The sequence below is a fragment of the Schistocerca serialis genome, chromosome 3, assembly GCF_023864345.2.
Source record: "Schistocerca serialis cubense isolate TAMUIC-IGC-003099 chromosome 3, iqSchSeri2.2, whole genome shotgun sequence".
In the NCBI taxonomy this organism is placed as follows: domain Eukaryota; kingdom Metazoa; phylum Arthropoda; class Insecta; order Orthoptera; family Acrididae; genus Schistocerca; species Schistocerca serialis.
This window is the reverse complement of record NC_064640.1, coordinates 545,791,197-545,817,179: the sequence shown is the minus strand read 5'-3', so window position 1 is coordinate 545,817,179 and position 25,983 is coordinate 545,791,197. Positions and strand designations below refer to the sequence as shown.

Here is a 25,983-nt window from a genome sequence, read left to right as displayed (position 1 = left end):
CTTTTAATTTAGAAGGAATGATAGGAAACATTGGAGTACGATGTGAGACAGTAGATGGTTTCGCCTTTTGACAAAGTTTACAAATAGACAAGACTCTTCGAATTCGCTTTTCCATATTGTTAAAATAACAAGTCGTTCGAAGAATATGATAACATTTTCGTGGGCCAAAATGTGCGTAGCTGAAATGAATGTACCAAATGAGCTTATTAACAAAATCTTCTGGAATGCAAAGTAGCCATAGCTTGTCATCAACAGTGCAGTGTTTGAACAGTATGTTGTTTCTAACCAGATAATAATGCCGAATCTGAGTGTGTGTCTTTTCATGCCATTTGCTCTTGATGTCTTTCCAAATCGGATCTTTATCTTGTTCATGAGCAATGCCCTTTAAAGATGTGGTGATGAAGTTTTCAAAGGCGACTTTCTGAATGTAAAGAATACTGAAATTTTTCTCGAGGTTGCCTTCTGTGGTACTTTTCTCAAGCCCAGCCGGTGCGCGTGACAGTACGTCCGCAACAATGTTCTCCTTGCCGGGAATGTAGACTATTGTGAAGCGGAATTCTTGCAGAAACAATGCCCAACGTTTTAACCTGTCATGATTTAATTTTGAAGACATAAGAAATTGTAATGCACGATGATCACTGTACACTTTTAAGTGCTTACCAGAAAGAAAGAAACGGAATTTGTTAAATGCCCAAACGATAGCTAAAGCTTCTAATTCAGTAACGGAATAATTTTTTTCTGATTTTGTTAGCACTCGGCTAGCAAAAGCAATGGTTTTCTGAATGGTAGTGTCATTTTCTATGGCTTCTTGAAATAAATGGGCACCAAGACCGACTTTAGAAGAATCCGTGCTAAGGCAGAAATCTTGTGACAGATCTGGATGAGCTAATATTAGCGCGTGAAGTAACGCTTCTTTCAAAGAATTGAATTCCAACTGTGCTTGTTCGTCCCAGTTCCTAATAGTATTTTTTCCAGTGAGAGAACAAAGTTTTGGTGTAGCAAGAATTTGCATATTCAGAAAACAACGGTAAAAATTTACGAGACCTAGAAAACTGCGGACTTGTCTTTTTGTGGATGGAACTGGAATGGCTCTGATTGCTTCTAACTTTTCAGGATCCGGCTGAATGCCTTCAGAAGAAATAATATGTCCTAAAAACCTCACCTTTGACCTACCGAATTCAGACTTTTCCAAGTTAACTGTAATGCCAGATTCTGCAAAAATACGTAACAAACTGTTGAGGATGCGATTATGTAGTTCCCATGAAGCTTCTGCTATTAGAATATCGTCCACATATAAGGTGATGTGACGTTTTAAGAACTCAGGTAATATGGAATTTAGCCCGCGAATGAATGCTGCTGAAGAAATGTTCAAACCAAAGGGAAGTTTCCGAAACTGATAACAAACGCCGAAACAAAGGAAAGCTGTGTATTTTCTACATTCTGGATGAAGTTCGATCTGATAAAAGCTGGATCTGAGATCAATGGAAGACAACACTTTTACACCATTAAAATTTTGAAGAAGTTCTTCCAACGGTTGCGGCCTGTCTGTTTCAGGAATAATGATCGTATTGATTTGTCTCGAATCTAAGACAAGCCTGATCGATCCATTTTTCTTCTCAACAACATGTAATGGATTGTTGTATGAGCTTACTGCAGGCTCAATAATGCCCTCGTCGAGCATAGATTGTATTTCTGTTTTAACACGGTCCCTATAATGTGCTGGAATTACATATGGTCTAACACAAAATTTAGTATGCTCACGAACACGAAATTGGTATTGAAATCCCTTGATTGTTCCTGTTTTATGAGTAAAAACTGTGGAATGTGCTTGTAAAATCTCAAAAAGGTCCTGCCTATCAGTGTCATTACAATTCTCAATTGTTTGAATTTTATTCTGAATTAACTTATTAGTGTCAAATGCGACGTCGATATCATCCCTGTCAGTACTTGCAGAGTGATTGTTAGTGTCTAGTTCCGTAGAAAAGTCCGAACTGTTGTCTAACAGAAGGTAAAACCGATTAATTTCCTCGTCATGGTTTGAGAGCCTATCTTCAAATTTCAAAGCTATTGACTTACCTTCTTTCTCTAAACCTATTTCAGCATCGTGAAAGTTTAAGATTGCTTTGTATTCATTCAAAAAGTCTACTCCCAATATAATTTGCGTCGACAATAATGGAACAATGAGAAAGCTCATAGAGAATCTGTGGCTTTGACAAAAGAATTCTAAATTGGTTTGTTGGCGTACATCTACACTTTTTCCAAAGATTGCACCTTGTAATTTAATCTTACGTAACGGAAGTGTGGGGCAATCGTTCGATTTGTTGCATTTGCTAAAGGCTGTTTCACTGATTACTGAAATGGGACTGCCAGAGTCAAGTACTGCCGTAAATTTTACGTCATTTACAGTAATGTGAATCACAGGATATGCAATGTTGTTATGTTTTACGTCGTGTTCCTGGAGTAAGATGTCCCTAATGTCTTCCATTTTTACGTAATTACTAGCTACGGCAGCTGCGACGATAGTGTCATAAGAACGTTTTGTGGCTGCCAGCTGTGTGAGTCATTGCCTATTGTCTCTTTGTTGGCGAGCGTCGTTATTGGGATTTGGAGACCTAACTTCTACAAATTCACCGTGACGAGAGGGCCCTGCCCTGTTTAAATCCCGCCAGTTCTGATGCAATTCAGGTCTGTCGTTACGATCACATCGTCTGTCGTCATGTCGGTAGTTCCTGTAGTTTCTTTCTTGTCGGTTAAGTGGTGGAGAATTTCTCCCTGAATCGTAACTGCGCGCTGGACTGTTGCATCTGAAGTTATTCTGTCTCCCTTGATAATAATTATTTTGGTTCCCATATTGTCTGTTTCTTTGATTGTCTCTGTGATAGTCACTACCGCGGAGAGGTGATCTTTCCCTGTAATTATTACTACTCTGCCAACGGTTGTCGTACGGGTGGTGTCTATTCTGGTCACAATTTGCGTTGTAAGAATAGACCAGTCATGTCCGGTTATTGTTTCTGTCGTTACGGAATTGTGACGGATGTGACCTGTAATTGTTGTGTCCTTGTTTTCGCGTTCCGCGATTATCAGTGTCAATTTCTAGTTCTTGTAACAGTCCCTGAAAAGCTTCAATGTCGTCTTTGCAACGTCCTGCTAAAATAATATGCCGTAAATGTTCAGGTAATTTGATTAAGCAAATGCGGATGAGTTCTGAGGGGCTGTGTGGGTTTGACAGGTACTGATTCTTGTGCAATATGTCTTCAAAATATTTCACAAGACTGGAGAATTCAGATTGTTCGAAATGTTTCATCATTATGATACCATGTTTTACTCGGTCTTGTGTGGCTTGAGACCAATATGCTGAGAGGAAGGCATGGTAAAATTCTCCTTCACTGTGGCAATCGTAAATGACCGATCGCATTCTTACAGCTGGTTCATTCTGTAAGTAGCCACACATAAATTCTAATCTGTGCTCCAACGACCAGTTGGGAGGAAAACAATGAGAGAATTGATGGAGCCACGCTTGTGGATGAATGTCGTTGCCGGAATTCTTAAATGTTTTGAATTTACGTGTAGTAATGAACAGCTTATAGTCAAAATCATCATGTCGGCGAGTCGCACATCGGTCGTTGTTAGGTCGTGTCGGCCGTTCCATCTCAAAATTCGGTGCACATTGCCAATTTCTTTCATAACTTCCGAAATGCCCTGTGTTATTATTTTGCGGCTTTTCCGTATTTCTAAGTCCCTCTTCCCGTGTTGGAGCGCGAGTGTCCTCTGAAATACGTAATTCTTGTATTACCTGTGTCAGCTGATCTTGTACTTCCCGGATTTCTTTTTGGTGTTGTGTATTAATTTGATTCTGATTTAGTTTGAATTTCCTAATTTGTTCGTACTCTTCTGTGTCATTAAAGACTACCGGTCCTGCGTCAATCAGATTATCATCTACCTACGTAGATAAATTAGTGAACTGATCCAAAAGTTCGGCTACTTTCACCGATAGTGTACTTATTTCCTCAGTGTGTTTTTCTGAACCAAGTTTCAGAGTATCTACTGTGTCCTTAAAGTTTTCTTGAGTTTTTGCAAGTTGCGTAACCGAATCGGTAGATGCAACTGAGTCAAATTTAGCTTGCAAGGTCTCATGATTTTCATGAACAATAATTTGCAGTTCTTTTATGGCTGCTTCGTGACTCTGTAATGCATTTTCATGCCGCGAAAAAATAGGTTGAAAATGCTCACAAATTTGAGTTTTTTACGTCATTACAGACTTTTTGACATTTCGATTCAATGTTATGTAACTCAGTAGTTAAATCTTCACGTGTTTGTTCAAGAGTTTGTTCCAATGAGCGTAACTTTTGAAGCTGTTGCTGTGTTTGTCTCTGATTTTGTTCCATTGTGTCTAACTTTTTGAGATTTTGTTCCACTGTGTCTAACTGTTGCTGTGTTTGTCTCTGGTGTTGTTCCATTGTGTCTAACTTTTCAAGCTTTTGTCTCATTTGTTGCATTAATTGTAATAACAATGCACTGGTGTCTGAAACATGTTCCTTAGTGCTTTTAGGCAGTGAAGTTGCACCGGCAACATTCACATTTTGACAAGTGTAAAATGTGTCTTGACTCATTTGAGAAAACGGTGAGAACCCAAAACCTGAGTCTGCAGTATTTGCAATATTGTGTTCTGTCATTCCCGATTCCTGAGGCGAGCTGTTGCCGACCAATCGATCGATAACGCTTCCCTGCTCACTACCTGTTTCACTGTCTACACCATTGTTTGCCGCCCGCTCCATTTCCCTATTCGCAATTACCAAATTACTACTTTGAACATTAGTTAATTCATTACTCGGTGGCACTAACATACTGCTTTCATTTTCACTGTCATTTCTCAGTTTACTTTGGAGCCTAGTATTAGGTTTTTCACACGCCATTATTGTCACAGTATTTCACACGACAACACAGAAAAATACAATTTGAAGATCAAAAATAAGAGAACACATTAAAATAGCACTGAAAATAATATCTAGTTAATTGCAGCTGCGAAATACTTGGTGCAAATCTACATGCATGCCACAACTGCTTTACTGTACAACAATGAAAGACTGCAACTACAAAGGAGATTCTCTCTACAGTTACGCACTAGCAATAAACAAAATCTACACTAATTACACAAACTACAAGAAAAATCAGAAGATTCCAGTGAGGTATCCTAAGCTAAGGGTCGACATATGAAACGTCCCCTTTGAACAATTATACATGACTGTGCTTAAACTGACACACAATATTTTGTTAGCGCAACGCAATCTGACTTTCAAAATTCCCTACAAAAGAATGGCCCTGACTAACATTAAACTATACCTTTCACAAATCACCTACCTCACAAAAATCTTCGCTGCTCAAGCTACTGCAATACAGCGAGCGCCACTACTGCTGCCAGCTAAATAAAAGATTCAAACTATGGAAGGCACTAACTACTGATAGGGATAGTTAGCAAATGAAACATATTAATAGAGAACAGACAATGTATTTACCTTGATATCATCATATATAAATATAGCAGTTCATGACAAATTTCAAAACTCCATCTCTCTCCCCACATCCACCACTGCTGGCGGCTCACCTCCAACTGCGCAACGCTACGCGCTGTTCACAACCAGCTGCCTAACACTACAATGGCAGTATTACAACAATGCAAAGCAGCCACAGACTGCACACAGCACAGCCAGTGATTTTCATATTGAGCGCTACATAACGTTGCCAACAAGAAAACATAAACAGCCTCCTTACATAGAGAAAACATAAACAGTCTACTTAACGTTGCCAACAAGAAAACATAAACAGCCTACTTACATAGAGAAAACATAAACAGCCTACTTACATCCTTACCTCCTGGGAGATCCAGATAATTTAGTACCTGCCAACCCATTAGTAACCCCCGTCCATATTCAACCAGAATGATATTTCTTATTTGCATACGCAATTCTACGATCAATCCCTAATAAACTAGGAGGTGTTATTGCATTATTCTTATCAATTATAATCTTAATAATTTTACCATTTTATAATAAAACACCATTCCGAGGTATTCAATTCTATCCTATTAATCAGATTTTATTCTGAATTATAGTAGTTGGTGTATGCTTATTAACATGAATTGGAAAACGACCTGTTGAAGAACCTTACATTATAACAGGACAAATCTTAACAATTATCTACTTTACATACTTCTTAATTAATGTACATGTTGCAAACGCATGAGATAAACTAATTAAGGAATAATAAGTTAATTAGCTTAGGAAAAGCATATGTTTTGAAAACATAAAACTAGAAGTATAACTCTTCTATTAACTTTTCTTAAAAAATATCACTAAATAAATGAAATAAATAAAATCTTTAAACCAACAAAGAAAATAAAAAAATTTAAAGATAATGGCAAAAAACTTTTTCAACCTAAGTACATTAACTTATCATAAAGAAAACGTGTTAATGTCCCACGAACTCAAATAAAACCAAAAGACATAACAGCAAGCATAATAAAAAATATAAAAGAATAAAAGTCACCACCTAAAAAAATTAAAGCTAATAATATTCTTATAAAAACAATTCTAGTATACTCAGCTAAAAAAATTAAAGTAAAACCACCTGCACCATATTCAATATTAAAACCTGAAACTAACTCAGATTCACCTTCGGCAAAGTCAAAAGGAGTACGGTTAGTCTCAGCTAAACAAGAAGCAAAACAAGCTAAAGCTAAAGGAATAGAAATAATAATAAATCAACAATAAAGCTGATAATTTATAAAATCAAACATGTTAAAACTACCAATTAAAATAATTAAAGATAATAAAATTGAAGCCAATCTAACTTCGTATGAAATTGTTTGAGCAACAGAACGAAGAGAACCTAGTAAAGAATAATTTGAATTAGAAGACCAACTAGCAATTACAACAGTATAAACACCTAATCTAGTACAATATAAAAAAAACAAAAATCCATTAGAAAAAGAACACATATAAGTTAAGTAAGGGAAAATCACTCGAACGGCCAAGGAAATTATTAAATTAAAAACAGGAGAAAAGTAATAAAGTAAATAATTAGATATAATAGGAATTGGCTGCTCGTTACAAATTAACTTGATAGCATCACTAAAGGGTTGAGGAATTCCAACAAAACCTACCTTATTTGGACCCTTTCGAATTTGAATGTAACCTAAAACCTTACACTCTAATAAAGTTAAAAAAGCAACATTAATTAAAACACAAATAACTAATAAAATAAAATTCAAAATAAACATAAATAAATCATAAGGTATCAATACTATTTGCAGAAAAAATCTACATAAATGAATTCTAAATTCAACACATTAATCTGTCAAAATAGTAATTTAATTAGTATTAATCAATAAAATAAAAAATATTTCAACCATATGGTCCTTTCGTACTAATATGAATTAATAATCTTAGAATAGAAACCGACCTGGCTCACGCCGGTCTGAACTCAGATCATGTAAGAATTTAAAGATCGAACAGGCCTAATTACTGGGCTACTGCACCCAAAATTTTTCTTAATCCAACATCGAGGTCGCAATCTGCTTTGTCGATATGAGCTCTCAAAAACAATTACGCTGTTATCTCTAAGGTAACTTAATCTTATGATCATAAATTATGGATCAAAACAACAAACATAAATAAATGATATAATAATGAAGAGTTTATTTATTCTTCATGTCACTCCAATAAAACATCATCATTAAATATAGAAAGACAAACAAAAAACAAAAAAAAAATAAAATGTTAAGCTCTATAGGGTCTTCTCGTCCTAAAGAAAAATTTAAGCCTTATGACTCAAAAGTTAAATTCAAAAATTAATTAAGAGACAATTGATTTCTCGTCAAGCCATTCATTCCAGCCACTAATTAAGAGACTTATGATTATGCTACCTTTGCACGGTCAAAATACCGTGGCTCTTTAAAAATCTGCTCAGTGAGCAGGCCAGACCTCAAAGTATTTTCAAGAGGACATCTTTTTGATAAACAGGTGGATATCAATTTTGCGTAGTTAATTATAATAAATTCACAAGGTAAAAATTATATACAAATAAATATACTAATTCTATCATTATTACAAAAATTTTAAAATTAAATTTACAATCTTAATAAAAAACCTAAAATAATTATAAAATCAAAAATAAAAATAATGAACTGAATCGTAATCTTAGCGATAGCTGGTTTAAAGCTTACTATTATATTTTATAAAAGAAATCATAGGTTATTAATTTCAAAGCTTATCCGTTAAAGACTAAATAAGTTAATATTTAGACCTAAAAAATTAAATAAAAACAATTAACTTCAAATAATTAAATTTTTTCTTAAGAAACTAGATATCTTGGGAAACGATTAACATCTCTTTTCTATAAATAATTTAATAATAATTATGATACATTAACTATAAATAATTTATAAATCAACCCAAATTGAGACAAGTAAATACTAAAATTTTGATAAACCCTGATACAAAAGGTACAATAAATGAAATCTACTTTTAAAAATTTAAAATAATATTTCATAAAACAATTACATTACCAATAAACTATAATCTAAAAAATCAATTCTACAAAATATACTAAGTCAAAATTCGACAAAATTATTTTTATGAAATAATTGAATAAACAAAAAATAAATATAATAAAATAAATAATCAAGATATCCTGATTTGCACACAAAAATTTTCAATGTAAATGAAACACTTTACTAATAAGTTATATCTTGAAACTCTTCCTAGATACACTTTCCAGTACATCTACTATGTTACGACTTATCTCATCTAAATTGAAGCTAAATTAAAATAATAAAATAGAATAATCAATAATGAGAGCGACAGGCGATGTGTACACACCTCAGAGCCAATATCAGTTAAATTAAATAAATTAAATTACTATCAAATCCACCTTCATTAATAGTATTTCACCATCAAATCCGTTATAAACAAAAATCTATTGTAACCCACCTCCTCTTAACTATAAGCTGCACCTTGACCTGAAATATTTTATAATTATAAATCTTGAGAATTATAACTCTAAAAAGATTCTCTGATAACGGACATATACAAACAAATAAATTAAGTAGAGAAAAGCGTGTATTATCAATCACGTGGTAGGTTCCTCTGAATGGAATGAGATACCGCCAAATTCATTGGGTTTAAAGACCTTAAATAATAGACCCTGGTAAATATAATTAACATTTAAAATAATAGGGTATCTAATCCTAGTTTATTATTCAAATTTCACAGATTCATAAAAAGAGCTATAAATAAATTTTAACATTTCTCCTTACAAATTTATATTTTAACCCTAAAAATATAAACAACTGTTTTAACCAATAATATTCATGTGTATCAATCATATAACCGCGGCTGCTGGCACTAATTATGCCGATACTAAATCATTTGCTAAATCCAAAATCACTTGATAATTAAATCAAATTACTGCAAAATAGAACATTTAGTTTAACAAAACTTACATATAATACAAAGAAAAAGTGAATAAATAAGCAAGAATAAAAGTTTTGGAAACAAAATAACAAATTTAGAAATTTATAAAAGTAAGAAAAAATAAAAGATTCAAATATTTAAAGAAAAAAAAGAAAAAAAAATGACAAAATAAGAGAAACGCGCCCTCGAATGACCACAACAACTTCTCTATTATATATAAATAAAGATTAATATGGAACATGTATACCAATAAATGTATAATAGTCTTTCTTATTAAATCTTTCTTTTCACTAATAATAAAGAAAGATTAAGTAACATAATAAATATATTTTATATAATTAGGTAAATTAATGTAATATGGTAGTAATAAAAAATTAACTTTATATTAAGTTAACTTAAATATTAATTAGTTAAATAACCTAATTATAGAAAATATACTAAATTAAATTATTATAATTAATATAATTATTTATATTAATATAAAATTTTATATTTAATATTATTGATTATATGTATTATATCAAATTATAATAATATTTAACATTAATTTACATAGTATTAAATAATTTATAATATAATAACCTATTTAAAGCTAAAAACACAAGTAGCTATAATCCTAGGTAATAAATGTATTAAAATAATCATTTAATCATTATAAAATAACATTACAGGTATTTAAATTTAATAAAATGTAATATATTAAATAAATTATTTATTATATATAATAAATATTCAAATTATCCTAACCGAGATAAATTAATTAGAAGTAACCAAAATAATACATAAACAAATTTTTAAAAAAAAATTTTAATTTATATATTAAATATAAATGAAGTGCCTGACTAAAGGGTTACCTTGATAGGGTAAATCAAGTAAACAAAATTACCTTCATTAAAAATTACATAAAACAGAATTAAACTACCTCCTTTAGTATCAAAAACTAATGTGCATCATACACCTTAATGTAAAAAGGTAATCTAAACAAGCTAAAGGGTTCATACCCCATTTATAGAGGTATCAATCCTCTCCTTTTTAATGACCAACAACTCTACAAAACATCTCTTCCTATCAACATTAATGATTGGAACGTTATTGTCCATTTCATCAAACAAACAGAGAGAAACAGAATTTATTCCATCAATAATAATTAGATCTAGATTATTATTAAAGATCGGGCTGCACCCTTTCATTTCTGATTTCCTGAAGTAATAGGAGCTTCAAGATGAAATAACTGTTTAACACTAATAACATGGCAAAAAATTGCCCAATAATGGTATTATCTTATTGTATTCAACTAAGAACTTTCATTTGAACAATTATCATTCTAAGAATTATTATTGGGGCAAAAGGTGGTTTAAATCAAACATCTCTACGACAACATTTAGCATATTCCTCAGTTGGACATTTAGGGTGAATAATCAGATCCCTAACAGTTAGAGAAAACATTTGAGAACTATACTTTATTATTTACTCACTATTAAGATTAGTTATGGTCTTATTATTTAAGCAAATAAATCTATTTTTTATAAACCAAATTTATTCAGCCAGAAATATAAAAACTGAGATTAAATTCATAATATTTTTATCTCTTTTATCCCTAGGTGGTTTACCACCATTCCTTGGATTTCTACCACAACGAATTGTAATGCAATCATTGCTAGAAAATAACATAACAATTATTATGACAATTATGGTTGTATTAACTACAATTACACTGTATTATTATATACGTATTAGATTCTTAGCCCTAATTATGTCATACACAGAAAATTCATGATCTATAAAAATAAAGTCTCAAAAATCAAGAATTATTCTTCCTATAACAGTAATAATTTCAACAATAGGTTCAATCTCAACATCAACCTTAATCTCTTTATACTAAGGACTTAGGGTAACCAAACTAATAACCTTCAAAGTTATAATTAAAAGAATAATCTTTTAGGCATTAGTAAAATTTTACACCTCTAGAATTGCAGTCTAGAATCATAATTGAATATAAGGCCTAAGCATGGTAAGAGAGAAACATCTCATAAGGAGATTTACAGTCTACCACCTTAAATTCAGCCATCTTACTGCAACAATGATTATTCTCAAAAAACCATAAGGATATTGGTACTTTATACTTCTTATTTGGAGCATGAGTAGGAATAGTAGGAACATCAATAGGAGTACTTATTCGTGCTGAACTTGGTCAACCAGAATCTCTAATTGGAGATGACCAAATTTATAATGTCATTATTACAGCCCACGCATTTGTAATAATTTTTTTAATGGTAATACCTATTATAATTTGTGGATTTGGTAATTGACTCGTACCATTAATAATTGGTGCACCAGATATAGTGTTCCCACGAATAAATAATATAAGTTTTTGATTACTACCGCCTTCACTAACCCTTCTTCTTACATCATCTATAGTAGATAACGGTGCTGGTACAGGATGAAAAGTTTACCCTCCTCTTGCAGGAGCTATTGCACATGAGGGGGGCATCTGTAGACCTAGCTATTTTTTCACTTCACTTAGCAGGTGTATCATCTATTCTTGGTGCAGTAAACTTCATTACAACAGCAATTAATATACGATCAGGAAGTATAACTCTAGATCAAACACCTTTATTTGTCTGATCTGTAGCTATTACAGCCCTTCTCCTCCCTTTATCGCTTCCAGTATTAGCAGGGGCTATTACTATACTATTAACAGATCGAAATTTAAATACATCATTCTTTGACCCTGCAGGAGGTGGTGACCCAATTCTATATCAACACCTATTCTGATTCTTTGGACACTCAGAAGTTTACATTTTAATTCTGCCAGGATTTGGAACTATTTCTCACATTGTATGTCAAGAAAGAGGAAAAATTGAATCATTTGGAACATTAGGTATAATTTATGCTATATTATCAATTGGACTAATAGGATTTACTGTATGAGCACATCACATATTCACAGTAGGAATAGATGTTGACACACGAGCATTCTTTACATCAGCAACAATAATTATTGCTGTACCTACAGGAATTAAGGTATTCAGATGATTAGCTACACTATATGGAACTAAATTCAAATTCAATCCACCGCTATTATGAGCTTTAGGATTTATTTTTCTATTCACAATTGGTGGATTAACAGGATTAGTATTAGCAAATTCATCACTTGATATCGTATTACATGATACATATTATGTAGTAGCTCACTTCCATTATGTGTTATCCATAGGAGCAGTATTCGCAATCATAGGTGGTGTTATTCAATGATACCCATTATTTACAGGATTAACTATAAATAATACATTTAATAATTTCATAGGATTATTCCCCTACATCTTTACTAGAACAAGACATTTAGCATTTACATTTGCAATCGCTCTACCTATATGATTAAGATTTATGTTATTTGGATGAATTAATCATACCAATCACATATTTACACACCTTGTCCCCCAAGGAACACCACCTGCATTAATATCATTTATAGTATTTATTGAAACAATTAGAAATGTCACTCGACCAGGTACGCTAGCAGTACCACTAGCAGCAAATATAATTGCAGGACTCCTACTATTAACATTACTAGAAAATACAGGACCATCTATAGCTATAAACTTAATTTCACTATTAATTATTGGACAAATACTTCTGTTAATTCTAGAATCAGCAGTAGCAATAATTCAAGCCTATGTTTTCTCAATTTTGAGAACTTTATATTCTAGAGAAGTAAACTAAACTTATGTTAACAACTCACTCAAACCACCCAATCCACTTAGTAGATTACAGACCTTGACAATTAACAGGAGCAATTGGAGCAATACTTCTAATATCAGGATTAGCAAAATGATTTCACCTATTTAACATTAACTTATTTATAATCGGATTTGGAATTACCCTAATAACTATAATCCAATGATGACGAGATGTAGTACGAGAAGGAACATACCAATTACTACATACGGGATTTGTATCAATTCGATTACGATGAGGAATAATTTTATTTATTGCATCAGAAGTACTATTCTTTGTTTCATTTTTATGAGCATTTTTTAGAAGACTGGCACCCACTATTCAACTAGGGATATTATGACCCCCAATAGGAATTCAACCTTTTAATCCTATACAAATTCCATTACTTAATACAGCTATTCTTTTATTATCAGGAGTAACAGTAACATGAGCACCTCATAGTTTATTAGAATCTAATCATACTCAAGCATAACAAGGATTATTCTTCACAGTACTACTAGGACTATACTACACTATACTTCAAGCATACGAATATTGAGAAGCACCCTTCACCATTACAGACGCAGTTTATGGATCAACATTCTTTGTTGCAACAGGATTCCATGGTCTACATGTAATTATCGGAACAATTTTCTTATCAACATGTCTACTTCGACATTCAATAAACCAATTCTCACCAAGACACCACTTTGGGTTTGAAGCAGCAGCATGATACTGACAGTTTGCAGACGTAGTACGATTATTCTTATACATTTCTATTTATTGATGAGGTAGATAATTGTTTTTCTAGTATAAATAGTACATTTGACTTCCAATCAAAAAGCTTGATATAAATCAAGAAAAACAATCCTAATTTTATTTACTGATGAAATGGACAGGATCGTTCCTATCATTAATGTTGATAGGAAGAGAATTTTTGTAGAGTTGTTGGTCATTAAAAAGGAGAGGATTGATACCTCTATAAATGGGGTATGAACCCATTAGCTTGTTTAGCTTACCTTTTTACATTAATGTGTATGATGCACATTAGTTTTAGATACTAAAGGAGGTAGTTTAATTCTGTCTTATTTAATTTTTAATGAAGGTAATTTTATCTACTTGATTCACCCTATCAAGGTAACCCTTTAGTCAGGCACTTCATTTATATTTAATATATAAATTAAATTTTTTTCTAAAATTTGGTTATGTATTATTTTGGTTATTTCTAATTAATTTATCTTGGTTAGGACAATTTGAATATATATTATATATAATAAATAGTTTATATTAATATATTACATGTAATTAAATTTAAATACCTATAATGTTATTCATAATTATTAAATGAGTATTTTAATACATTTATTTACCTAGGATTATAGCTACTTATGTTATTAGCTTAAAGTAGGTTATTATACTTATATTATCCAATAATATGTAAATTAATATTAAATATTATTATAATTGGATATAATAAATATAATCAATATTATTAAATATAAAATTTAATATTAAATAAATAATTATATTAATTATAATAATATAATTTAATATATTTTCTATAATAAGATTATTTAACTAATTAATATTTAAGTTAACTTAATATAAAGTTAATATTATATTAATACCATATTACATTAAATTACATAATTATATAAAATATATTTATTTTATTATTTAATCTTTCTTTATTATTAGTGAAAAGAATGATTAAATAAGAAAGAATATAATACATTTATTGGTATACATGTTCCATATTAATCTTTTTTTATATATAATAGAGAATTTGTTGTGGTCATTCGAGGGTGCGTTTCTGTTTTTTGTCATTTTTTGTGTTTTTTTTCTTTAAGTATTTGAATCTTTTATTTTTTCTTATTTTTTTTTTTTAAATTTCTTATTTTGTTTCCAAAAGTTTTATTCTTGCTTATTTATTCACTTTTTCGTTGTATTATATGTAAGTTTTGTTAAACTAAATGTTCTATTTTGCAGTAATTTGATTTAACTATCAAGTGATTTTGGATTTAGCAATTGATTTAGTATCGGCATAATTCGTGCCAGCAGCCGCGGTTATACGATTGATACAAGTGAATATTATTGGTTAAAACAGTTGTTTATATTTTTAGGGTTAAAATATAAATTTGTAAGGTGAAATGTTAAAATTTATTTATAGCTCATTTTATGAATCTATGAAATTTGAATAATAAACTAGGATTAGATACCCTATTATTTTAAATGTTAATTATATTTACCAAGGTACTATTAGTTAAGGTCACTAAACCCAAAGAATTTCGCGGTATCTCATTCCATTCAGAGGAACCTACCCCGTGATTGATAATACACGATTTACTCTACTTAATTTATTTGTTTGTATATCTCCATTATCAGAGAATCTTTTTAGAGTTATAATTCTCATGATTTATAATTATAAAATATTTGAGGTCAAGGTGCAGCTTATAGGTAAGACGAGGTGGGTTACAATAGAATTTTGTTGATAACGGATTTGATGGTGAAATACTATTAATGAAGGTGGATTTGATAGTAATCTAATTTATTTAATTTAACTGATATTGGCTCTGTGGCGATTACACATCGCCCGTCGCTCTCATTATTGATTATTCTATTTTATTATTTAATTTAGCTTCAATTTAGATGAGATAAGTCGTAACATAGTAGATGTACTGGAAAGTGTATCTAGGAAGAGTTTCAAGATATAACTTATTAGTAAAGTGTTTCATTTACACTGAAAATTTTTCTGTGCAAATCAGGATATCTTGATTATTTATTTTATTATATTTATTTTTTGTTAATTTAATTATTTAATAAAAATAATTTTGTCGAATTTTGTCTTAGTATATTTTGTAGAATTGATTTTTTAGATTATAATTTATTGGTAATGTAATTGTTTTTTGAAATATTATTTTAAATTTTGAAAAGTAGATTTTATTTATTGTACCTTTTGTATCAGGGTTTATCAATATTTTAGTATTTACTTTACTTGTCTCAATTTGGGTTGATTTATAAATAATTTATAGTTAATGTATCATAATTATTATTAAATTATTTATAGAAATGAGATGTTAATCGTTTCCTAAGATAACTAGTTTCTTAAGAAAAAATTTAATTTTGTGGAAGTTAATTGTTTTTATTTAATTTTTTAGGTCTAAATATTAACTTATTTATTCTTTAATGGATAAGCTTTGTAGTTAATAACCTATAATTTGTTTTATAAAATATAATAGTAAGCTTTAAACCAGCTATCTCTAAGTTTACGTTTTAGTTCATTATTTTTATTTTTGATTTTATAATTATTTTAGGTTTTTATTAAGATTATAAATTTAATTTTAAAATTTTCGTAATAATGATACAATTAGTATATTTATTTGTATATAATTTTTACCTTGTGAATTTATTATAAGTAACTAGGCAAAATTGAATTCCGCCTTTCTATCAAAAACATGTCCTCTTGAAAATACTTTGAGGTCTGGCCTGCTCACTGAGCAGATTTTTAAAGAGCCGCGGTATTTTGACTGTGCAAAGGTAGCATAATCATTAGTCTCTTAATTAGTGGCTGGAATGAATGGCTTGACAAGAAATCAACTGTCTCTTAATAAATTTTTGGTTTTAACTTTTGAGTCAAAAGGCTTAAATTTTTCTTTAGGACGAGAAGACCCTATAGAGCTTAACATTTTATTTTTATATAGTTTTTTGTTTGTCTTTCTATATTTAATGATGATGTTTTGTTGGGGTGACATGAAGAATAAATAAACTCTTCATTATTATATCATTTATTTATGTTTGTTGTTTTGATCCATAATTTATGATCATAAGATTAAGTTACTTAGGGATAACAGCGTAATTGTTTTTGAGAGCTCATATCGACAAAGCAGATTGCGACCTCGATGTTGGATTAAGAAAAATTTTGGGTGCAGTAGCCCAGTAATTAGGTCTTTTCGACCTTTAAATTCTTACATGATCTGAGTTCAGACCGGCGTGAGCCAGGTCGGTTTCTATTCTAAGATTATTAATACATACGGTTGAAATATTTTTTTATTGATTAATACTAATTAAATTACTATTTTGACAGATTAATGTGTTGAATTTAGAGTTCATTTATGTAGATTTTTTCTACAAATAGTATTGATACTTTATGATTTATTTATGTTTATTTTGAATTTTCTTTTATTAGTTATTTGTGTTTTAATTAGTGTTGCTTTTTTAACTTTATTAGAGCGTAAGGTTTTAGGTTACATTCAAATTCGAAAGGGTCCAAATAAGGTAGGTTTTGTTGGAATTCCTCAACCCTTTAGTGATGCTATCAAGTTAATTTGTAAGGAGCAGCCAATTCCTATTATATCTAATTATTTACTTTATTACTTTTCTCCTGTTTTTAATTTAATAATTTCCTTGGCTGTTTGAGTGATTTTCCCTTACTTAACTTATATGTGTTCTTTTTCTTCTGGATTTTTGTTTTTTTATGTTGTACTAGATTAGGTGTTTATACTGTTATAATTGCTGGTTGGTCTTCTAATTCAAATTATTCTTTACTAGGTTCTCTTCGTTCTGTTGCTCAAACAATTTCATACAAAGTTAGTTTGGCTTCAATTTTATTATCTTTAATTATTTTAATTCGTAGTTTTAACATGTTTGATTTTATATATTATCAGCTTTATTGTTGATTTTTTATTATTTCTTTTCCTTTAGCTTTAGCTTGTTTTGCTTCTTGTTTAGCTGAGACTAACCGTACTCCTTTTGACTTTGCCGAAGGTGAATCTGAGTTAGTTTCCGGTTTTAATATTGAATATGGTGCAGGTGGTTTTACTTTAATTCTTTTAGCTGAGTATACTAGAATTGTATTGATAAGAATATTATTAGCTTTAATTTTTTTAGGTGGTGACTTTTATTCTTTTATATTTTTTATTAAGCTTGCTGTTATGTCTTTTGGTTTTATTTGAGTTCGTGGGACATTAACACGTTTTCGTTATGATAAGTTAATGTACTTAGGTTGAAAAAGTTTTTTTGCCATTATCTTTAAATTTTTTTATTTTCTTTGTTGGTTTAAAGATTTTATTTATTTCATTTGTTTAGTGAAATTTTTTAAGAAAAGTTAATAGTAGAGTTAAACTTCTAGTTTTATGTTTTCAAAACATATGCTTTTCCTAAGCTAATTAACTTATTATTCCTTAATTAGTTTATCTCATGCGTTTGCAACATGTACATTAATTAAGAAGTATGTAAAGTAGATAATTGTTAAGATTTGTCCTGTTATAACGTAAGGTTCTTCAACAGGTCGTTTTCCAATTCATGTTAATAAGCATACAACAACTACTATAATTCAGAATAAAATCTGATTGATAGGATAGAATTGAATACCTCGGAATGGTACTTTATTATAAAATGGTAAAATTATTCAGATTCTAATTGATAAGAATAATGCAATAATACCTCCTAGTTTATTAGCGATTGATCGTAGAATTGCGTATGCAAATAAGAAATATCATTCTGGTTGAATATGGACGGGGGTTACTAACTGGTTGGCAGGTACAAAATTATCTGGATCTCCCAGGAGGTAAGGATTAATCAAGCACAGTATAATTAATAATGATGTTATTAATACAAATGTAATAGAGTCCTTGAAAGTAAAGTATGGGTGAAATGGGATTTTTTCAATATTCCCATTTAGGCCTAAGGGGTTATTAGACCAAGTTTGGTGAAGGAAGAATAAATGAATTGCTGCCATTGCAGCAATAATAAACGGTAGTACAAAATGGAATGTATAGAATCGATTTAATGTTTCATTATCAACAGCAAACCATCCTCATACTCATTGAATTAATCTGTTCCTAAATACGGAATTGCTTATAATAAATTAGTAATTACTGTCGCACCTCAGAATTATATTTGACCTCAAGGTAAAACGTATCCTATAAATGCAGTTGCTATAACTAAGAATAGGATTACTGTACCAATTATTCAGGTGTGTATGTATATGTAAGATCGATAGTAAATTCCTCATCCAACATATAAATAAAAACAAATAAAAAATATAGATGCTCCATTTGCATGTAAGGTTCCAATAATTCGGCCATTATTTACGTTTCGGCAGATGTGAACTACACTACTAAATGCTATTTCAATATTTGATGTATAATGTATAGCTGAAAATAGTCCAGTTACAATTTGAATTACCAAACATAACCCTAGTAGGGCACAAAATTCTATCAAAATGAAATATTTGTTGGTGCAGGTAAATCAACTAAAGAGTTATTAATGATTTTAATTAAAGGATGTCTCAATCGTAAGGGTTTATTCATTAGTAAATTATCTTATTTTACGAATAGGCCCCTGGTTAATGTAGGTTATTTTAACAACTGCAAATAGTGCTAAAAATAAGTAAATTATTATTATTATTGTGATAAAGAATGTTGGTCTATTATATAGTTTTTCTAAAGATAATGTTATTTCTTGATAATTGATTGAATTATCATTATTTATAGTTTCAGTATTTTTGAAAAAGTCTATAAATATTGTTATATCTAAAATAATTAATGTTGGTATGTTAAATATTCATATTGTTAAGGTAATAATCATCGTAATTGATTTAGGTTAAATATTTCTTTGACGCAAATCTCGTAATATAAATAAATAGAACTAATATACCACCAAGAAACGTTAAAAATAAAATATATGATAATCAATATCTATCCATTATTGTTCCTGTTATTAGTCCAACTAGAAAAGTTTGTAGGATAATGAAAAGCATTATTGATATTGGGTGTCTTAATTTAATAAAATTAATATTTATTACGTTTGATAGCGATATAATTATTATTTTGATCATTTCAGGGGTTAGTTTATTATAAATATCGGTTTTGGGGACCGATGATGGAAAGCTTTTCCACCTCTGAAGTTTTAAAAATGGGGACTGGAGTTATTTCCGGTTTACAAGACCGGCGTTTTTTTTAAACTATTAAAACTAATGTTTATATTCTCTGTCTTTACTTCTTTATTGATTTATTTTGCTGGTGTTTATGTTTTTTCTTCTAAACGTAAGCATTTATTAATGGTTCTTTTGAGATTAGAATATATTGTTCTTTCTTTATTTATATTGGTTATTGTTTTTCTTATTGAGAAAGATAATGATAATTTTTTTCCTGTTATGTTTTTGGTTTTTTCTGTTTGTGAAGGTGCTTTAGGTCTTTCTATTTTAGTTTCAATAATTCGTTCTCACCGGAATGATTTATTTATTCTTTTGCTTTATCTTTATGGTAAAGTATTTATTTGAAACTATTTTTTTGATCCCTCTTTGTTAGGTCAATAATTGTTGATGGTTGGTTCATTCTTTAATGTTACTGTCTAGTTTTGTTTTTATGATTTGTGTTTATTCATATGCAGATTTGAATATGATTACATATTATTTTGGTATTGATTGTTTTTCTTTTAGTTTGATTCTGCTTAGTTTTTGAATATGTTCCTTAATAATTACTGCTAGAGGTTCAGTTTATTTAAGTTCTTATCATTCTAATTTTTTTGTCTTTATAGTCTTAATTTTAATGATTATGCTTTATTGTTAGTTTGCTAGATTGAGTCTTCTTTCTTCTTATATTTTTTTTGAGGCTAGATTGGTTCCTACTTTACTTTTGATTTTGGTTTGAGGCTATCAACCTGAACGGTTGCAGGCTGGTGTTTATTTAATTTTTTTACACTCTGGTTGCTAGATTGCCTTTATTATTAGTGTTATTTAAGGTTTATGATTTTTCTAATACTTTATATTTTCCTTTATTGGTTGATTTTGGTTATTATTATTTTATATTTTATGTGTTTATATTTCTTGCTTTTTTAGTTAAGATGCCGATATTTTTGGTTCATTTGTGGTTTCCTAAGGCCCATGTTGAGGCCTCACTTTCAGGTAGAATGATTCTTGCTGGTGTTTTATTAAAGTTAGGTGGTTACGGTATTTTTCGTGTTATGAAGGTTATTTCTTATTTGGTTTTAAAGTTTAATTACTTTGATTGTCTTTAGGTTTATCTGGTGGGGTTATTGTTAGATATATTTGTTTTCGTCAGGTTGATTTAAAGTCTTTAATTGCATATTCTTCTGTTGTTCATATAAGAATGGTTATTGGAGGATTGATAACTATGAATTGATGAGGTTGTATGGGTTCTCTTTCTTTAATGGTTGGTTATGGTTTGTGTTCTTATGGTTTATTTTGTTTATCTAATATTATTTATGAGCGTTTAGGTAGACGAAGATTGTTAATTAACAAGGCTATAATTAATTTGATACCAAGAATTTCTTTATGATGATTCCTTTTGAGATCATCTAATATAGCTGTTCCTCCTTCTTTAAATTTGGTAGGTGAACTTAGATTATTAAATAGAATTATATCTTGATTTTCTTTTAGATTTTTTGCTTTAATTTTTTTGTCTTTTTTTAGAGCTGTTTATACTTAATATATGTATTCTTATTCTCAGCATGGTAATTATTATTCTGGTGTTTATACTTGTTCACTTGGTTATTTTAGTGAATATCATCTTTTACTATTACATTGATTGCCTTTAAATATTCCTTGTTTAAAGGGAGAGTATTTTTTTTGTTTCGGTTGCTTAAGTATTTTAATTAAAAATGTTGTTTTGTGGAATCAATGATATGAATTTTTCATCTTAGGCTGTGATTTTGTTTTCTATTTGTTCTTTGAGTTTTTTTTCTTTATTTTTTCTAGAACTATAATTTTTATTTTGGGTATTTATTATTTAATAAATGATTATAGAGTTTTTGTTGAATGAGAACTTTTTAATTTAAATGGTTCTATGGTTGTTATGACTATAATTTTGGATTGAATGTCTCTAATTTTTATGTCTTTTGTTATGTATATTTCTTCTTTGGTTATTTATTATAGAGAGGACTATATGTCGGGAGAAAAAAATATAAATCGTTTTATTATTATTGTTTTAATATTTATTCTTTCTATAGGTTTTTTAATTATCAGTCCTAATTTGATTAGAATTTTATTGGGATGGGATGGTTTAGGTTTAGTTTCTTATTGTTTAGTTATTTATTATCAAAATGTGAAATCTTATAGTGCGGGTATGTTAACTGCACTTTATAATCGTATTGGTGATGTTGCTATTTTAATTTCTATTGCTTGAATATTGTATTTTGGTGGTTGAAATTATATTTATTATTATGATTTTATTTCTAATTCTTTTGAAATAAAGCTTATTACTATATTAATTGTTTTAGCAGCTATAACTAAAAGAGCTCAAATTTCCTTTTCTTCTTGACTTCCTGCTGCTATGGCTGCGCCTACTCCTGTTTCTCCTTTGGTTCATTCTTCTACTCTTGTTACTGCTGGGGTTTATTTATTAATTCGTTTCAGACCAATATTAGATACTTATAATTTTGGTTGATTCTTACTTTTAATTGGTTGTATAACTATGATTATGGCTGGTTTGTGAGCAAATTTTGAATTTGATTTGAAGAAAATTATTGCCCTTTCTACTTTAAGACAACTTGGTTTAATAATAAGAATTATGGCTATGGGTTATCCAAAACTTGCATTTTTTCATTTATTAGCTCATGCTTTATTTAAGGCTTTATTGTTTATGTGTGCAGGTTCAATAATTCATAATTTAAAGGATTCTCAGGATATTCGTCTTATAGGTTCAATTGTTACTTTTATGCCTTTAACTTCAGTTTGTTTTAATGTTTCTAGTTTGTCTTTGTGTGGTATACCATTTTTAGCAGGTTTTTATTCAAAGGATTTAATTCTTGAAATGGTTTGTTTAAGATGAATTAATTGCTTAATTTTTTTTCTTTATTTCTTTTCTACTGGTTTAGCTGCTTCTTATTCTTTACGTCTTTTTTATTATTCAATATCTGGTGATAATAATTTTTATTCTAGATTTTCTTTTGATGATAAGGGTTATTATATTTCTTTTGGTATAATTGGTTTATTGTTTGTTGCTGTTTTTGGTGGTAGTCTTTTGTCTTTGTTAATTTTTCCTGTTCCTCATGTGATTGCCTTGCCTTATTATTTAAAGTTTTCAACTTTTACTGTAGTTGTTTTGGGTGCTTGTTTGGGTTATCTTATTTCTAATTTTGATTTTTCTCAAAATTTTTTTTCTTTAAGTATACTTTCTTTTGTCAGATTTGCTGGTTCTATGTGGTTTATACCTTTTATTTCGACTAAGTTTATTAGATATTATCCTTTAAAATTGGGTTATTATTCATCTAAATCATTTGATTATGGTTGAGGTGAACAATCAAGATTTGTATAGACTATTTATTTATTTAATTAGTTATATACAAGGTTGATATGATTCTAATTTTAAGATTTATCTTTTAACTTTTATTTTTTAAATATTTATTTTGGTGGTATTATTTTTCGTTTACTTAAATAGCTTATAATTAGAGCATGACACTGAAGATGTTAAGGAAGTATTTTTCCTTTTAGGTATTTATAAATATATATATATAGTATTTTTACAGTGAAAATGTAATGTTTTATTTAAACTATATAAATTTTAAAAATGTTAACGGAGTTTATCTGCTAATATAAAAAGTTAGCAGCTTTCATATTGGCTTCACATTTCCTTAATTGGAACTTTATAGTTCAATTATATTATTAACAGTAATACGCCTCTTTTAGGCTTCAATTAATAAGAATAAGGGTATTCTATTTACCAACCTTCCAGGTCGAAACTGACTGCAAAACTTCACTTCTTATTCTATTTAAGGTTGATTGATTATATCAATACTTTTTGAATGCAACCCAAATGTTATGTTTATCTACAACCCTTTATTCTGCTCATTGTAAGGTTCCTTGATTTCATTCATAATATAGTCCACTTAATAATACTATAATAAAAAATATTGTTGATACTGTTCAAATTATAATGTCTGAAGTTTTAAAAATAATTACAATTGGGAGGATCAGTGCGATTTCTAAATCAAAAATTAAGAAAATTACTGCAATTAAGAAGAATCGAAGTGAGAATGGTATTCGTGCTGATCTTTTTGGGTCAAATCCACACTCAAATGGTGATCTTTTTTCTCGGTCATTAATTAATTTTTTTGATAATGTTGTTGCAAGGATTATAACAATTATTGGAATAATAAATCTAATAAAAATTCTTGTAGATAAAATTAGGATTGTTTTTCTTGATTTATATCAAGCTTTTTGATTGGAAGTCAAATGTACTATTTATACTAGAAAAACAATTATCTACCTCATCAATAAATAGAAATGTATAAGACTAATCATACTACGTCTACATAGTGTCAGTATCATGCTGCTGCTTCAAATCCAAAGTGGTGTCTTGGTGAGAATTGGTTTATTGAATGTCGAAGTAGACATGTTGATAAGAAAATTGTTCCGATAATTACATGTAGACCATGGAATCCTGTTGCAACAAAGAATGTTTATCCATAAACTGCATCTGCAATGGTGAAGGGTGCGTCTCAATATTCGTATGCTTGAAGTATACTGAAGTATAGTCCTAGTAGTACTGTGAAGAATAGTCCTTGTAATGCTTGAGTATGATTAGATTCTATTAAACCATGATGTGCTCATGTTACTGTTACTCCTGATGCTAAAAGAATAGCTGTATTAAGTAATGGAATTTGTATAGGATTAAATGGTTGAATTCCTATTGGGGGTCATAATATCCCTAGTTCAATAGTGGGTGCTAGTCTTCTTCTAAAAAATGCTCAGAAAAATGAAACAAAGAATAGTACTTCTGATGCAATAAATAAGATTATTCCTCATCGTAATCCAATTGATACAAATCCCATATGTAGTCCTTGGTATGTTCCTTCTCGTACTACATCTTGTCATCATTGGATTTTAGTTATTAGGGTAATTCCAAATCCGATTATAAATAAGTTAATGTTAAATTGGTGAAATCATTTTGCTAATCCTGATACTACAACTATTGTTCCAATTGCTCCTGTTAATGGTCAAGGTCTGTAATCTACTAAGTGGAATGGGTGGTTTGAGTGAGTTGTTAACATAAGTTTAGTATACTTCTCTAGAATATAAAGTTCTTAAAATTGAGAAAACATAGGCATGAATTATTGCTACTGCTGATTCTAGAATTAACAGAAGTATTTGTCCAATAATTAATAGTGAAATTAAGTTTATTGCTATAGATGGTCCTGTATTTCCTAGTAATGTTAATAGTAAGTGTCCTGCAATTATATTTGCTGCTAGTCGTACTGCTAGCGTACCTGGTCGAATGACATTTCTAATTGTTTCAATTAAAACTATAAATGATATTAATGCAGGTGGTGTTCCTTGGAGGACAAGGTGTGTAAATATGTGATTGGTATGATTAATTCTTCCAAATAACATATATCTTAATCATATAGGTAGAGCGATTGCTAATGTTAATGCTAAATGTCTTGTTCTAGTAAAGATGTAGGGGAATAATCCTATGAAATTATTAAATAGTATTATAATAAAGACTGAAATGAAGATGAATGTTGTTCCATTAAATGATTTTGGTTCTAGTAGTGTTTTAAATTCATTGTGTAAGGTTAAGTTTAGTTTATTTCAAATAATATTAATTCGTGATGGTGTAAGTCAAAATATTGATGGGATTAATAATAATCCTAAGAATGTTCTAGTTCAATTTAATGATAAATTGAAGATATTAGTTGATGGATCAAATGTTGAAAATAAGTTTGTTATCATTTTCAATTCAAGTTCTTTATATCAATTGTTCTTTTCTCTGCTCTTTTAATAAGATTTGGTTTAAATGAGAAAAAGTTTATTTGATTAAATAAAATTAATGTA

General features: G+C 29.5%; 2 long non-coding RNA genes across 2 annotated transcripts in view; one reads left to right on the top strand and one right to left on the bottom strand.

Annotated features, from left to right (window-relative positions):
* LOC126470434 (uncharacterized) overlaps positions 1–7,791 on the top strand; it is a 255,042-nt gene extending 247,251 nt beyond the window's left edge. Inside the window, exon 2 of the long non-coding RNA XR_007586194.1 lies at positions 7,621–7,791. This is a non-coding gene — a long non-coding RNA (uncharacterized LOC126470434). The remainder of the gene's footprint in view (positions 1–7,620) is intronic.
* Positions 1–17,166, bottom strand: part of LOC126470431 (uncharacterized) — a 76,388-nt gene extending 59,222 nt beyond the window's left edge. The window contains exon 1 of the long non-coding RNA XR_007586191.1: positions 17,083–17,166. This is a non-coding gene — a long non-coding RNA (uncharacterized LOC126470431). The remainder of the gene's footprint in view (positions 1–17,082) is intronic.
* Positions 17,167–25,983: the final 8,817 nt, after the last annotated feature.